Raw genomic sequence first — 15,183 nt, 5'->3', positions numbered from 1 at the left:
TCAACTTTATGGAGTAACATTGAGGGAATAGCTGGTAAAAGAAAGGAGCCGTGAAATTAACTTCTTGACACTTGAGACTGAATATATCTAGGCTCCCTCACTGCTTGCCCTTCTGGAATTATGCTGATGCTTGGCAGAAGGGAAGGGACAGCCGATGGGACTTTTTTGCTTGGGGTAGGGCTTGGGGGGGTGACCAGCCTGGGTGGGCTACCTGAAATGACTGCATTTTTTATTTCTGGGTTCTGGTGCCCCTAACCCTTCCCTAACTCAGAATTCTAAGCACAGGCCATAATTTTGCAAATGAATTGAGAAACATAAATTAATCTATAACTGAGAGCCTCCCTTTGGATGGTCTTTTAATGGCTCATCACTTCAGAGAGGTTGAGAATCCTTGGTTGAGACTGATTAACTAGAAGGCAAATTTAAAATCTTACATATCTCAAACCCTTTCATGCCTAGGAAGAAAATGCTGCCTTTGAGATAGATAGATCTTCCGAGGGATCCAGTTTAAGCTAAGGTATGTAAAAAATTAGTTATCAAAGTCATTAGTTTTAAGCCACCACTGAAACAGTTCTTACCAAGAAGAGAATTAATATTTTCACCACTTTAAAAAGAATTATGGTTAAAAGTAAGAAATAGCTAAAACAATTGGTAGAAATCAACAACCACTGTCACCGACATGGTCAAAGCCTTTTAGGTAGAATGGTAAAGCACAGCCTTGGTTAACACCATGCTGCTGTGCCCTGGGGTGGGGGTGAGAGGTTTCTTAAAAGGGCAAGAGCTCTTTGAACAGGTCTGGCTGGCTCTGTGGTGAGCTCTGAATCTCCAGTTACAGTGACACATTAGAAAATAAGGAATTAATAGGAATAAAGGGATCCATCAAGAAAGGCAAACAGTGATTTCCAGACTATTAGTAGAACGACTCCTCAAAGTCAGTAAAACAGCACGTGGTTTGACCTCACTGAAGTGAGAACCAACCAAAACTGGCCAGAACTGTGAATTACAGTGATACTGTACAAGAAAGGCAGTGGGATTGTCTTGAGGTCCACAGAATGTTCTGACAATGTCTATACAGGGTGATCAGCTCATTTACAGAGACTACGGTTAGGTCCTTCGTTTCCTGAGGTTAATATGTTTTGTGTAATGTTACTTCCCGCCTGCCTACGCAGGAGACGTAAGAGATGCAGGTTTGATTCCTGGGAAGATCCCCTGGAGAAGGGCATGGCAACCACTCCAGTATTCTTGCCTGGAGAATCCCATGGACAGAGGAGCCTGGCGGGCTACAGCCCATAGGGTTGCAAAGAGTTGGACACAACTGAAGCGACTAAGCACGTACAGTGTTCTTTACAACAGTGATGTATAATATGAGCCCTTTTTTAGTTTTGCCTGGATTTAACAAAACACAATCTATCAAATGATTATTAGAACTTGAATAAAATTTTACTTAAAAAAAGCATTGAACTCCATGCTCCCTGTTACTCAAATTGAGTTGCTTGAAATAAGATCATCTTGATTACCCACCATCGTTCTCTTAATTTTAACGTGTTTTATACTTATTTACCTCATTTTCTTTCAAGGTGACAGGGGCTCTAGGTCTTAGCACCCTGCTCATAGACCATTCCTTCTGACAATTCGGTTACCTTCTCACAGTTGTTGGCTCCTCACCAAATACAAGGGGGTAAAGAAGAGACCACCTACTACTCGGTGATCCTGCTTCCGGTTGGTTGAAGAAGAGAGATTTATCACTTCTGCCAGTTTTCTTTGTTCCACATAGTTGTAAAATTTGAATTCATTTTAATGAAGTGTTTCTTTTAGAAAATTTTAGATAAAAGCCTGAATGTATAGCAAAGTGCATGTAAACTCATATATAACTTGACATTTCTTATATCATCTTGGTCAAGTGTCTAGTAAAAAGTGAGACTGTTATTTTCAAAATTACCAAACTTGCCCTTTTTAGTTGTGTTTCAGAGAATTTATAGACTGTATATTGTTATACTTAATGCAAATTAAACTTTTTATTTTCAAAGAATTTATTTTCTTTTTGAGTTCTTTGAGTTTTTCCCCTCTCTCTCTGTTTTACCTGAGTTCACTCTTTTTGTGTCTTAAGTTTTTTTTCTTTTTGGTTGTCATGTGTTCATCCATTTTACCATAAAACACTCCTTAGAGTATTAGAGTAGGAAAGAACCTCCAGAATGCCTGGATTTCAGATGGCCAGGGGACACACAGTACTTGATAAGGGAGTGAATAAGGAATACCTGAACTAGGAGAGTTTGCCCACAAATCCTAAAAATACTGAATTTGAATGCCTTCAGACAGTATGTTTGTGCTGCAGTTCCTTACAGACCCTGCCCTCCCCTCCATTCCATACAATGAATGGTGGTGTCCTTTTAACAATATTAAGTTCTCCCCCACTTTCCTATCACCTTATACTTACCTGATAGCTGTCTGACCATATAAACTTTTCTGTTGATGACTCTGGGAATCTTTCAGGACGTGATATCACGCATTGCTGAAAACTCTCAGGGAGGAAGACGCAGGGCCCATCTTGATGAATGCTGTCATGGTAAAGTGCCAGGCTGCCTGCCCTGTGTGGCTGTATTTTACAGTCCCTGTGTGCCTTAGCCTTTTGTCTAGTCCTTTGTGGAGATGCCCGTCTTATAAATTAATCACAGAATCAAATTAAAATGGTTCAGTTCGACATTTTACCTCAGGATACTGAAGATATTTTTACGTATAACTGGGCAACAATGAGCATGTTTCCCTGAGCCCAAGTTGCCCACATCATTACGGTGGGGGTAGATAACGTCAATACCATCCCCCCCAAATCTGATACGTAAGTTTACCCTTTTTCCAGCTCAAATTTTCAACATTCTCTTTTCCCCCCAGTAGGGACAGTTATTATTTTCATTGACCACTGCTCATTGCTGTGTCTCATTATCTCAGGCTTACCGCTCTGATAAATTTGAACTAGAATACATAAATTATACTGGGATTCTGTGCTGAATGTTTTATGTTTGAGTGGGCCATTATGTGTGGATTGAAAATTTCTTTATTAAGGTAGGCTAACCACTATTCCAACCACCTCAAAATCTCATGGACTTAATACATTTGAGGTTTGTTGATTGTTGCTGTAACAGTTCAGTGTTACCTAAGTTGACAAAGTTCCAGGAATCCAGGCTTCTTCACTTTTTGGTTCCACCAGCTCCCAGAGCTGAATCCAGAGTCCTTTGTCTCATCTTCTGCGTTCTGTTGATACAAGGGGAGGAGAGAGGAGCGAGGTCCACACATGGGAAGTTTATGTCGTCCAGGTATGGAAGTGGTATTTGCCCATTCCACTGGTCTTTCTAAGGCCCCTGGTTGTGTTGAGCTGCAAGGGTGGCTGCAGAATTAGGTGAACTGTATGCCCTGGAGAAGGAGCAAGTGTTTTGGTAGCTCATGGGCATCCTCTCATGTAGATTCCTGACGTGGATGTTCCAGATTGAACACTGACTCAACCTTGTTTTCAACTTTAATCGCAGTATTTTTTTTTTAAGGCATTTCTTAATTTTTGCTTTGTATGCAGTTTTCATGCTGGTACGATTTCTATTAAAATTGTAACACCTAACCTGGAAGATTTTAGGATTTTAAGGGAAAGTAATTTTCAACTAGTTATTTCCATACATCTAAGGAACTTCACAAGTTTCTCATATCGAGCAGGCTGTAGGGAGAAATAAGCAAAGTTAAGAACGAAAAGAAAAAAGTTTCACAATTTCTCTAGAATCCTTTTTTATCCAAAGACTCAGAGCATCCATAATCTTCCTGATTCTTAAAATTTGATTATACAGCAAGACTGTCTGTTGCAAGAATCTATCCTTTCAACGTGCTTCCTCCTAGAAGAGTGGCAACAGGACCTGGTTGCTTCTCCTCGTACCAGGAAGACGTGGCAGGACGTGGTCCTGGGAGGCCCCTGCTCCCGGCACAGGGACTGGGAGTTAAACAGAAGCTAAACTTCTGTTAGTGGGCACTCCCATCTGGGAAATGCAGCTCCCACACTTAGAAAGCAGTGTGAAAATAAGACTTTATGTCTACCATTTTGTTTTTAAGCAAATTCATCTGCAGTCTAACTCTGTTGACCACTTTCCAGTTTTTTTTCTATTGGTATTTCATCAATTTCAAGGTGCAGTTTTTCACACCTTGACTTTTCTGAAATATCTTCCATAACATCAGTGGGAATGTTGATATTCCCATTTTTCCTTCAATGTTTCCTAAACTAATGACACATCCCACAACTGATGGAGTCTTGTTTGGATTGATGAGACATGATATTATTTTATGCCATGGTCACATTGAGTTGTATCTTTAGCAATAGTAATGGACTAGTGATGGTTTATAGTCAGCTGATCCCCCAAATTTAACAATTGATGTTGACTATTTGTTTTATCAGTTATTAGTTCTGTATTCATTTTGGATAATATACATTTATTATAATTTAAAAGTTCACATTTATTGAACACATATGCCTCATATTGCTCTATAATCTCTATATGTAACTGATTTAATCTCCACAACTTCATGAATTAATTACTATTCTCAACTGACAAATGAAAAACAGAGTAATTTCCCAAGGTCATACAGCTTCTAAGTGGCAGAGCTAGAGTTCAAGCCCAGGCGGTGGACTTCAGAAGGCCCACGCTTATATTTATCTGCATTGTTCTTTAGCTAATTGGGGATGAGTCAATTTTTACACTTCTTTCAAGATACACTTCAACTATAGCTTAATTTGCTGTACCATTACCATTGTCTCCTTGTTTTAAAATAGGGTTTGGGGTTTAAGAAAAAGTCTTTTAAAAAGCTATAGCCATGTAAATTACATATATAGGGAAAATTCTGTGTTTTTTTTTTTAAACATCAAACATCTTTATTCCTACTAGTTATTTTGGAAAATGTTTAATTTTTGGTTTAAAAATCTTTAACTTTTTTTTTTTAACATGCTTTACCCCATTATCATTCATGGATTAGACCATCACATTAAAGTTGTACATAGTGCTGGATATATTAATTTTATTTGCAGTCTTGTTATATGGCTCTCAAATAGTTGCCCTTCTATATGCCTATTGTCAGTATTCTGTTAGATTGCAATCTTAAATACCACTATATGTATTTTTCTTTATATCCTATTATTAAAAGTACTAATACTTAATAAATGTTAATAGATAAGTAATATATTTATTGCCTATCTAAAAAATCATTACTGCAGCAGTTTTTTTTTTTTAATGATTCTGGTCACTGTCTTCTAAGAAGAAAAGAAAATAAGCAAGATGAGACTTTCTGTCTTTCTTAATGTCAGCTAGTCACTAAAGGCAAGAAACCAATAGACACATCAATAACAATGGGTTGACAGTGGATTGAGGTGGTGGTGGGTGACAGTTTAGTTTTATATAATTACCTGCCTAATAATTTGAGTGCTTAGTCAAGCCAGATACTGTTATAGGCATTTCACATGGATTAACTCATTAAATCCTAGTAAGTATATGCTGTCATTGTCCCCATTGTAGAGATAAGGAGACTGAAACACAGATGTATAACTTTTACATGACAACAATGCGTTAGATTTTTATAGCTGTTTCCTAAACTACTGACATCGTTATCTTAACTTTGAGAAAACCAAAGCCTTGGCGGTTTGAGACCCCTCTGTCCCCCTGCTCCCAAGGTCACTCAGCTAGTAAACAGGACCAAGACCCCAGCCCTGGTTTTCTGGCTCCAAATCTAATGATTCTTGCAGCCCACTCCATTTCTGCCAGTTAGCCATCACTCTGTCCTCCATGGGTCTGCAGTGCTTCCGTTTCCCATATTCCTTTGCTGTAGAAAATGTTAGTGGAGAGTATTAAACACGCCCATCTTCACACTCTGCAGGATGAGTCCTGGTTTTCCCAGGAAGCTCTTCTCCTTTCTCGGTCCTCTCTCCCTGAGCGCGGTAGCCTCAAAGCCAGCAGTAAAGGAGCCCAGCTTTGTAGGCTACCTGGGCCTTTAAATCCTTGTGTATCTCAAAACGAACCCTCTGTCTGGTTCCACTGTTCTCATTGACTGGATCTCCTAAACTGGTGCTGGGGGGCAGGGTGGGGAGTGTGTCAGAGTGTGCCTGTGCAACTGTATTTAAATGTGACCTTGCCAGACAGCTGACTTGATTAAGCTCATCACTGAAACCCCATAGCATCAACAGAAGTATTTTTCCTTCAGTGTTTCCCAAAAAGTAATGAGACATTGACAGCTGATGGAAACACTATCTGTGAGGTCTGTCCCTGGTGATGTACACAGCTGTAAGTCATTACTTTTCACTGCAGAATAGTATTCTATTATATGAATATGTATAACTTATCTATTTACCTCATTGGATATTGGGTTGTTGCCAATTTTCATTGCAAAGTTTGTATGACTATGCATTATTATATGTCTCCTGTTGTGCAAGAGTTGGGACTTTTTCTGACAAATTTCTGGATTTGAGTTATTTTTTAAAACGTGTAGTTTTGTGATCACAGGAAAATCACAGGAAGAAAAGACTCTCTTGGTTTACTGAATCGCTAAACCTCCCCAGGGATAGGTCTAATTGGAATTGCTGTGACAATCATGAAGCCTTTACTGAGGTCTCAGGGGCTGGGAGTGAGTGAACACAAGAGACTGATAATGAATACAAGGGGCCTTGTATTTTGAGACGATGCAGGAAGACAGCTATGATGGAGGCCCTGACGCTGTGGATGTGATGGGGAGAACGTGCGTGTGCCAAGCACGCCCTAGAATTCCAACCTCCCGTTCCTCTGTCACCAGCTGAATGTATCCCCTCAGATGTCGGCCGTCACTTCACGTGCCGCTTGTCTAAAACAAAGCTCAAGACCATCCATCAGACCAGCTCTCCCCACTGGGTTTTTCTCCTTGTCATGGGTGCCATAATGATCTCTGTTACTCAGGATCAGAACTGGAGATGTCTTTGCCTCCGCTCTCTGCCACCCCCTCAATGCATCCATCACCAGGCTCTCAGGTCTCTGCATGTCTCTCCAGACCACCCCACTAGGGTCCCTCCACCTTGAATCCAGCCACCTCCATCATCTGCCTCTCCCTCTCCCCGCTTCATTCCAGACTGCACACAATGCTGATGGAGCCTCCAAAAACAGAGTTCATTTCCTGCTCATTGGTGGTGATGACTCCCCTGTCACTCAACGTACCCAATTTGAGTCATTTGGAGTTTATTCCTGTGCAAATTGATTTCTAAGCTAAAGTTGTTCATTTCCCTAGTTTTTCCTGAATATTACAAATGTCTTCAGGAAACTAAATTCACAGATGGTCCTTATTTTTGTGAGTTTGTTCTTATTTCCTCCCATGCCCAGGTGCATGCTCTTTTCTTCCTCACATGCTGTTCCTTCTTGGCACAACATCTTCTCCTGAAATGTGATTGTCTGGGGTACCCATTAAAGCTTATCACAACCCAAGGGAGTGCCCATTTGTCACTGCCATGTGCAAGGCATGGGCCAAAGGTCAAACTTGAACTTGGTGTGTAGCAAGTTAATGGAACTTATGACTGTAAGAGTTGCCATAAGTTGAAAAATAACTGGCTCTCAAATATTTTAGAAAAATTTAATGAGTGATAAGTGATTAAGAGGGTTATTGTATAACTTATGGAAGCACAAGAGTCTGGTGCTTAATGACATTCAGAGCATAAAGGTCTCCAAAGAGACCTTGAAAGATTCAAGTGCCCTTAATTTGGAAATTAAAAATGAGATTCCAAATGTTTTCCAACATGTTGCAACTTGTTTTGACTTGCAGCAGCTTTAATCTCGACATTGTCTAAATTAATCTTGTTCTAGCAGCCTTGAAAAATAGAAGAATGTATTATTATGCATTGACTTAAAAGGGAATTATCATTACTCGGAGAAAAGAGTAGCAAAGGTTATGTGAAGTCAATTTTTCATATGAAATATAAATATATAAAGAGTGATTTGATTGGAATGAAGTGACATCAAAAGTGAGCGTGTGGCCTTGAAACTTAAACAAGATACAGATGATACTGATGATCAGAGTGCTGGTCATTTACATGATCGTGATAAAGGTGAGTGCTGTGACTCCAACATTGTGACAAGGGCTGGGAAAAGAGGTAACATTGGGAGCAAGTCACGTGTCCTGAAGGACAAACTGAACACAAGGTAAGACTTTAGAATCTGTACCATGACTCTGAATGGCAAGTGGAGAAATCAAAGGCTTAACATTTGTTCTGGTCTTTCAAAGGAAACTGGACGAAAATAGCGTGGATTTGAGGAAAACAGTAATTGGAGATGAAAGGTGGTGTTTTCTCTGTGACCCAGAAACAAAGCGTCAAAGTTTGCACTGGAAAATTACAACATTCCCAACATCCCCAAAAGCACACATGTCAAAATCTCAAATAGCAGGCCTGTTGCTTTGCCTGTCTGCCATCTGCAGGACGTTCAGACACAGAGGTCAAGAGTCCATCCAGCTCATCACATGCACACAAGCACATGCACACGCGCACACACACACGTGCTGATGGCCCACGAGATGCACAGCAGAGTTGCACAGTCAAGTCCATCCAGCTCATCACACACACACACACACACACACACACACACACATGCACACGTGCTGACAGCCCATAAGATGCTCAGTAGAGTTGCACAGTCGAGTTCATCCAACTCATCACACACACACACGCACACACACACACACACACATGCTGACGGCCCACAGGATGCTCACCAGAGTTGCACAGTTGAGTCCATCCAGCTCATCACACACACACACACACACATGCGCATGTACACACACACACACACACACACACATGCTGACGGCCCACAGAACGCTCACCAGAGTTGCACAGTTGAGTCCATCCAGCTCATCACACACACACACACACACACACACACACACACACATATGCACATGTACACACACACACACACACACACATGCTGATGGCCCACAGGATGCTCACCTGAGTTGCATAGTTGAGTCCATCCAGCTCATCACACACACACACGTGCATGTACACACACACACACACATACACGTGCTGACGGCCCACAGGATGCTCACCAGAGTTGTACAGTCGAATCCATCCAGCTCAGCACACACACACACATGCAGGATGCTCAGCAGAGTTGCACAGTCAAGAGTCCATCCAGCTTTTCTCTCTCTCACACACACACACACACACACACACACACACACACACACACATGCTGATGGCCCACAGGATGTTCAGAGTTGCACAGTCGAGTCCATCCAGCTCATCACACACACACACACATGCACACACGTGCTGACAGCCCACAGGATGCTCACCAGAGTTGCACAGCTGAGTCCATCCAGTTCATCACACACACACACATGCTGACGGCCCACAGGATGCTCACCAGAGTTGCACAGTTGAGTCCATCCAGCTCATCACACACACACACACACACACACACACACACACATGCTGACGGCCCACAGGATGCTCACCAGAGTTGCACAGTTGAGTCCATCCAGCTCATCACACACACACACACACACACACACACACACATGCACATGTACACACATACACATGCTGACGGCCCACAGGATGCTCACCAGAGTTGTACAGTCGAATCCATCCAGCTCAGCACACACACACACATGCAGGATGCTCAGCAGAGTTGCACAGTCAAGAGTCCATCCAGCTTTTCTCTCTCTCTCTCACACACACACACACACACACACACGTGCTGATGGCCCACAGGATGCTCAGAGTTGCACAGTCGAGTCCATCCAGCTCATCTCACACACACACACACAAACGTGCAGGATGCTCAGCAGAATTGCACAGTCAAGAGTCCATCCAGCTCATCAAACACACACACACACACACACACACACACACACACACACACACACACACACACACGTGCTGATGGCCCACAGGATGCTCAGCAGAATTGCACAGTCGAGTCCATCCAGCTCAGCACACACACACACACACACACATATGCAGGATGCTCAGCAGAGTTGCACAGTCAAGAGTCCATCTAGCTTTTCTCACACATACACACACACACACAGGTGCTGATGGCCCACAGGATGCTCAGAGTTGCACAGTCGAGTCCATCCAGCTCATCTCACACACACACACACACGTACATATACATGCACACGTGCTGACTGCACAGTCGAGTCCATCCAGCTCATCTCACACACACACATGTGCTGACGCCCCACAGGATGCTCAGCAGAGCCGCACAGAGTCTGAGGCCTCACCACATAAGGACCAGCTGAAAGGGGCTTTCAGAGAAACAGCTTCTCTCCAAAAGCTATTATGAGATTTATCAGTTAGTTCAGCCTTTCTGAGAAAGTTCGGTGGAAGGCTCTTTAGGTGAGGGCCTTAGCGGGTGTTACACGAAAAACTGGATTTGTGGTCTCATTAGTCTTGAAAGTCCGATCAAACAGGTTTTTGTTACATAATTTCTTAGACCTTTCAATGTGTGCTTTGAAACTTCAAGAAGAGAAAATGATGTGCTGTCGCCTCCAAATATTGCTGTCGTTTAGGTGCTCAGTCGTGTCTTACTCTTCATTACCCCACGGACTCTAGCCTGCCAGGCTCTTCTGTCCATGGCATTCTCCAGGCTAGAATACTGGAGTGGGTTGCCATTTCCTTCTCTAGGGGATATTCCCCATCCAGGGATCAAACCCATGTCTCTTGTGTCTCCTTCGTTGACAGGTGGATTCTTTGCCGCTGAGCCACCAGGGAAGACCCTTCCGAATATATCCCACCCGGCTTTTTGTCCCCTTGAGCAATGTGTAGGACACTATTCCATGCAACAGCCTATAAAGCGTCGCTTCATTAAAGCCTTTCCTCCAAAGGACTTCTGGAAATATCAGTAAAGCAAATCGGCCATTGAGCACACTCAAAAAGCAATGATGTTCCTGTTTAAATGATCCCAGGAGGAGAGCCATCTGAGGCTGGTCCTCAGAGTGTAGGATGCTCCTGTGGCCAAGTCTAAGTCCTCGGGCTTTCTGTGAACTAGTTACTGACTTCATACCCATCAGGGCAGGAAGAATGAACACATGCATCTCTCTTCTCCATCCTGATGAATCAACCTGCAAGGTCAGAGAGCTCAGGAAAGGAGACACTGTTATCTAGAAAGCCTGGGGAGGTGTGAAGTGATTTAGAGAAGTGAGCTAGGGGCCTGCCAACAGGCCCCTGAGGAGAAGAGACTTATGCGGGGCTCGCAAAGGCCCTCGAAGGCTCTGGGGCCACAGGGCCGCCCCCTAGAGGCCGAGCTGAAATGGGATGAAAAATGGACAGTGGATGGTTTTAAGTCCCCTCCTCCTTTTGCTCCCTAGAACTGTTTCTAGCTGGTGATTTCCAGTTTTTTGGTACCAATAAAATGGAAGCTAGATGTAATCGAGTTGTCATGGGATAGAACACTAAAAATAAGGTTTGAGAGTGAACTGCTACATAATTTCTAGCATATAACTTGGAAGAAGTTGATGTTCTATCAAAAGAGCACCCAATTCCATCTACTTCTTTATATGAGGTTTCTTGGCACTTAAATCTATTCCAGTAAAAACACCAGTATTAAAATTCATGCTGAACTCTGGCTCATTCTATACAAAAGTAACCTTCATCCATGGATTCTTACAATAACTGAAAAACAGTCTTACCTATATCATTAAAAAATGTGTTTCCTATAAAATATTATCTTAATACTTATAAAAATGTTTAAGTGTTGAGTGATTTATGATAACTGGAAACAAAAATGTTTATAACTTCAATATACATATGTGCATATACATATACATATATGTTCTTTTGCAGAAAGGCATAGTAGAATACTAAGTAAATGATTTTCAAATGCAAACACACATTACAATAGAATAAAAATTTGTGGGTGAAGTGGGATAGTAACAGCAGTTCAGGGAGAAAAAGAAACCATATGAAATTCTTGACTTCTAAAGAAGAAATGGCTCTTGTACTTTAAATACGGGTGATCACTGCTATCAAATTGTGCTGATACACTTAAGAGAATAATGTAATGAGTTTGTGTGTAAATGTATTTTGCAGACATTTAAACTTCTAACAAAAATGTTAGATGGCAACTGAAAACTATATGAGTAGATAGATGGTTTTTCAAAATCCTTTAAGGAAGTTATACCAAAAGAGTATTTTGAGATTATAATTCTTTTTTTTTAATGGAAGCTGCATTTTATTTGAAAATCCACCCATTTTTGCTAACATACATTTTAAGACTGTAAACAAAAATAGAATCTGCAGAGACAATGCAATAAGTATGCTTAAACTCACGTACAGAATTGCTTTCCTACAATAAACTGTCCTTCGTAAGGCCCCTCTCAACCCAAACATTAAGATGTACTTACACAAAGAACCAATCAACCGTGCAGTTTAATTCTTTGTTAACTAAACTCTTGGCTAGACATTAAAGATACTATTTCCCCTTATTTCAAAGGTACATGAACATAACATGGCATGAGCCAAATGAAAGGTTCAGTTCAGTTCAGTTCAGTTGCTCAGTCGTGTCCGACTCTTTGCGACCCCATGAATCGCAGCACGCCAGGCCTCCCTGTCCATCACCAACTCCCGGAGTTCACTTAGAGTCACCTCACGTTCATTGAGTCAGTGATGCCATCCAGCCATCTCATCCTCTGTCGTCCCCTTCTCCTCCTGCCCCCAATCCCTCCCAGCATCAGAGTCTTTTCCAATGAGTCAACCCTTCGCATGAGGTGACCAAAGTACTGGAGTCTCAGCTTTAGCATCATTCCTTCCAAAGAAATCCCAGGGCTGATCTCCTTCAGAATGGACTGGTTGGATCTCCTTGCAGTCCAGGGGACTCTCAAGAGTCTTCTCCAACACCACAGTTCAAACGCATCAATTCTTCGGTGCTCAGCCTTCTTCACAGTCCAACTCTCACATCCATACATGACCACTGGGAAAACCATAGCCTTGACTAGTCGGACCTTAGTCGGCAAAGTAATGTCTCTGCTTTTGAATATGCTATCTAGGTTGGTCACAACTTTTCTTCCAAGGAGTAAGCGTCTTTTAATTTTGTGGCTGCAGTCACCATCTGCAGTGATTTTGGAGACCAAAAAATAAAGTCTGACACTGTTTCCACTGTTTCCCCATCTACTTCCCATGAAGTGATGGGACCGGATGCCATGATCTTCGTTTTCTGAATGTTGAGCTTTAAGCCAACTTTTTCACTCTCCACTTTCACTTTTATCAAGAGGCTTTTTAGTTCCTCTTCATGTCTTAGCTTTTCTGATGATGTTCAGGTTATCAAATACTGTGTAAGGAGTCCCCCAAAACTGATTGGCAAAACAATTTTATAAGCTGTTATTTATAAAGATTTAAAAAATATTTTATTAAATATTTTATAAATATTTTTATATTTATCTTATAGTCCTAGGTTATAAGTATTATTCCAACCATCCTGGGGTTGACCTGGCTCAGCCGGGTGTTCCCACTTAGGGTCTCCATGCAGCAGTGGTCGGCCAGACAGTGGCAGGGCTGGAGGCCTCTCAGAGGCGTTCTCACTCACGTGTCTGATGTGTGACACAGTGGCAGCTGCAGGTGTCAACTCCCACACATGTTCTCTCTTTCTGCAGCTTGGGCTTCCTCACAAAATGGCAGTTACATTCCCAGGGTGAATGTCCTGAGATTGAGAGTGTGAGAACCAGGCAGCAGTTAAATCGCCTCTTATGACCTAGCCCTGGAATTCACAGAGCACCTTCTCAGTCACATTCACAAGGTTCAACCCTGTTTCAAGGGCAGGAGACAGCCTTCAGCTCTTGTTGCTGGAGCAACTAGGTTCTAGAAAACCATGTAGAAATATTTTTGCAGTTATTTTTGGAACATACAAACTGTCAAAGATCACTACAGGGATTGTTGTTGTTGTTGTTCTGTGACTGAGTTATGTCTGACCCTCTGGGACCCCATCGACTGTAGCATGCCAGGCTTCCCTGTCCTTTACTATCTCCCGGAGTTTGCTCAAGCTGGTGTCCATTGAGTCGGTGATGCCATCCAACCATCTCATCCTCTGTCATCCTCTTCTCCTCCTGGCCCCAATCCCTCCCAGCATCGGGATCTTTTCCAATGAGATGGCTCTTTACATCAGCTGACCAAAGTATTGGAGCTTCAGCTTCAGTCTCAGTCCTTCCAATGAATATTCAGGGTTGATTTCCTTTAGGATCTACAGGGAAAAGGAAGACAAATAAACAGTCTGCTAGGAGGGTCCCTTGGACTGCAAGGAGATCCAACCAGTCCATTCTGAAGGAGATCAGCCCTGGGATTTCTTTGGAAGGAATAATGCTAAAGCTGAGACTCCAGTACTTTGGCCACCTCATGCGAAGAGCTGACTCATTGGAAAAGACTCTGATGCTGGGAGGGATTGGGGGCAGGAGGAGAAGGGGACGACAGAGGATGAGATGGCTGGATGGCATCACTGACTCGATGGACGTGAGTCTGGGTGAACTCCGGGAGTTGGTGATGGACAGGGAGGCCTGGCATGCTGCGATTCATGGGGTCGCAAAGAGTCAGACACGACTGAGCGACTGAACTGAACTGAAGGATGCTATCATGGCAGAAAAATGGATGAAAACATAGCTCTGCTACATGCTAGATGCACCCAGACTGATTTTAGAGAGCTGTTCATCTCCATGGCAGAATTACAGACAGCATGATGGAGCTCAGAGGATCTCTTGCTGAGCTTCTAGTGAGATTGAGAGCTGGCTGGGGCACGTGCTTGTCCACACCTCCTTGAGGGTCAAATGCTTGTGACCTCCCTCCTTCCAGGGGCTGCACAGAAGCTCTGTCTTGGCTGAAAATATTTGAAATCAAGCAGATCTTTTCCCTCAATGCTGAAGCCTTCCACATACTTCTGGTATGTGATTGCCTCCATTTTTTTTCCCCTGCAGGATGATTTTCTTCATTGGGAAATGTCAGTTAAAATTTACACCCTTACTGTAGTGAAAAAGATGTAAAAAATAGAAATGGCTTTCTTTTCAGACACTGTCACTATCTCTCTCTTGCATATGGCTTCCAGTAAGAGGTTTTTTTTTTTTTTTTTTCTTCCTCTTCTTCTCCTACTTCACTGACGGTTTGGCTATGGAATCTCAGAAAACTTGGGCTCTTGCCTCTAACTAAGAATGCGAAGTCCTGAC

Source organism: Capricornis sumatraensis, chromosome 1 (assembly GCF_032405125.1).
Source record: "Capricornis sumatraensis isolate serow.1 chromosome 1, serow.2, whole genome shotgun sequence".
NCBI classification, from domain to species: Eukaryota; Metazoa; Chordata; class Mammalia; order Artiodactyla; family Bovidae; genus Capricornis; species Capricornis sumatraensis.
This window is presented reverse-complemented; position numbering follows the sequence as displayed.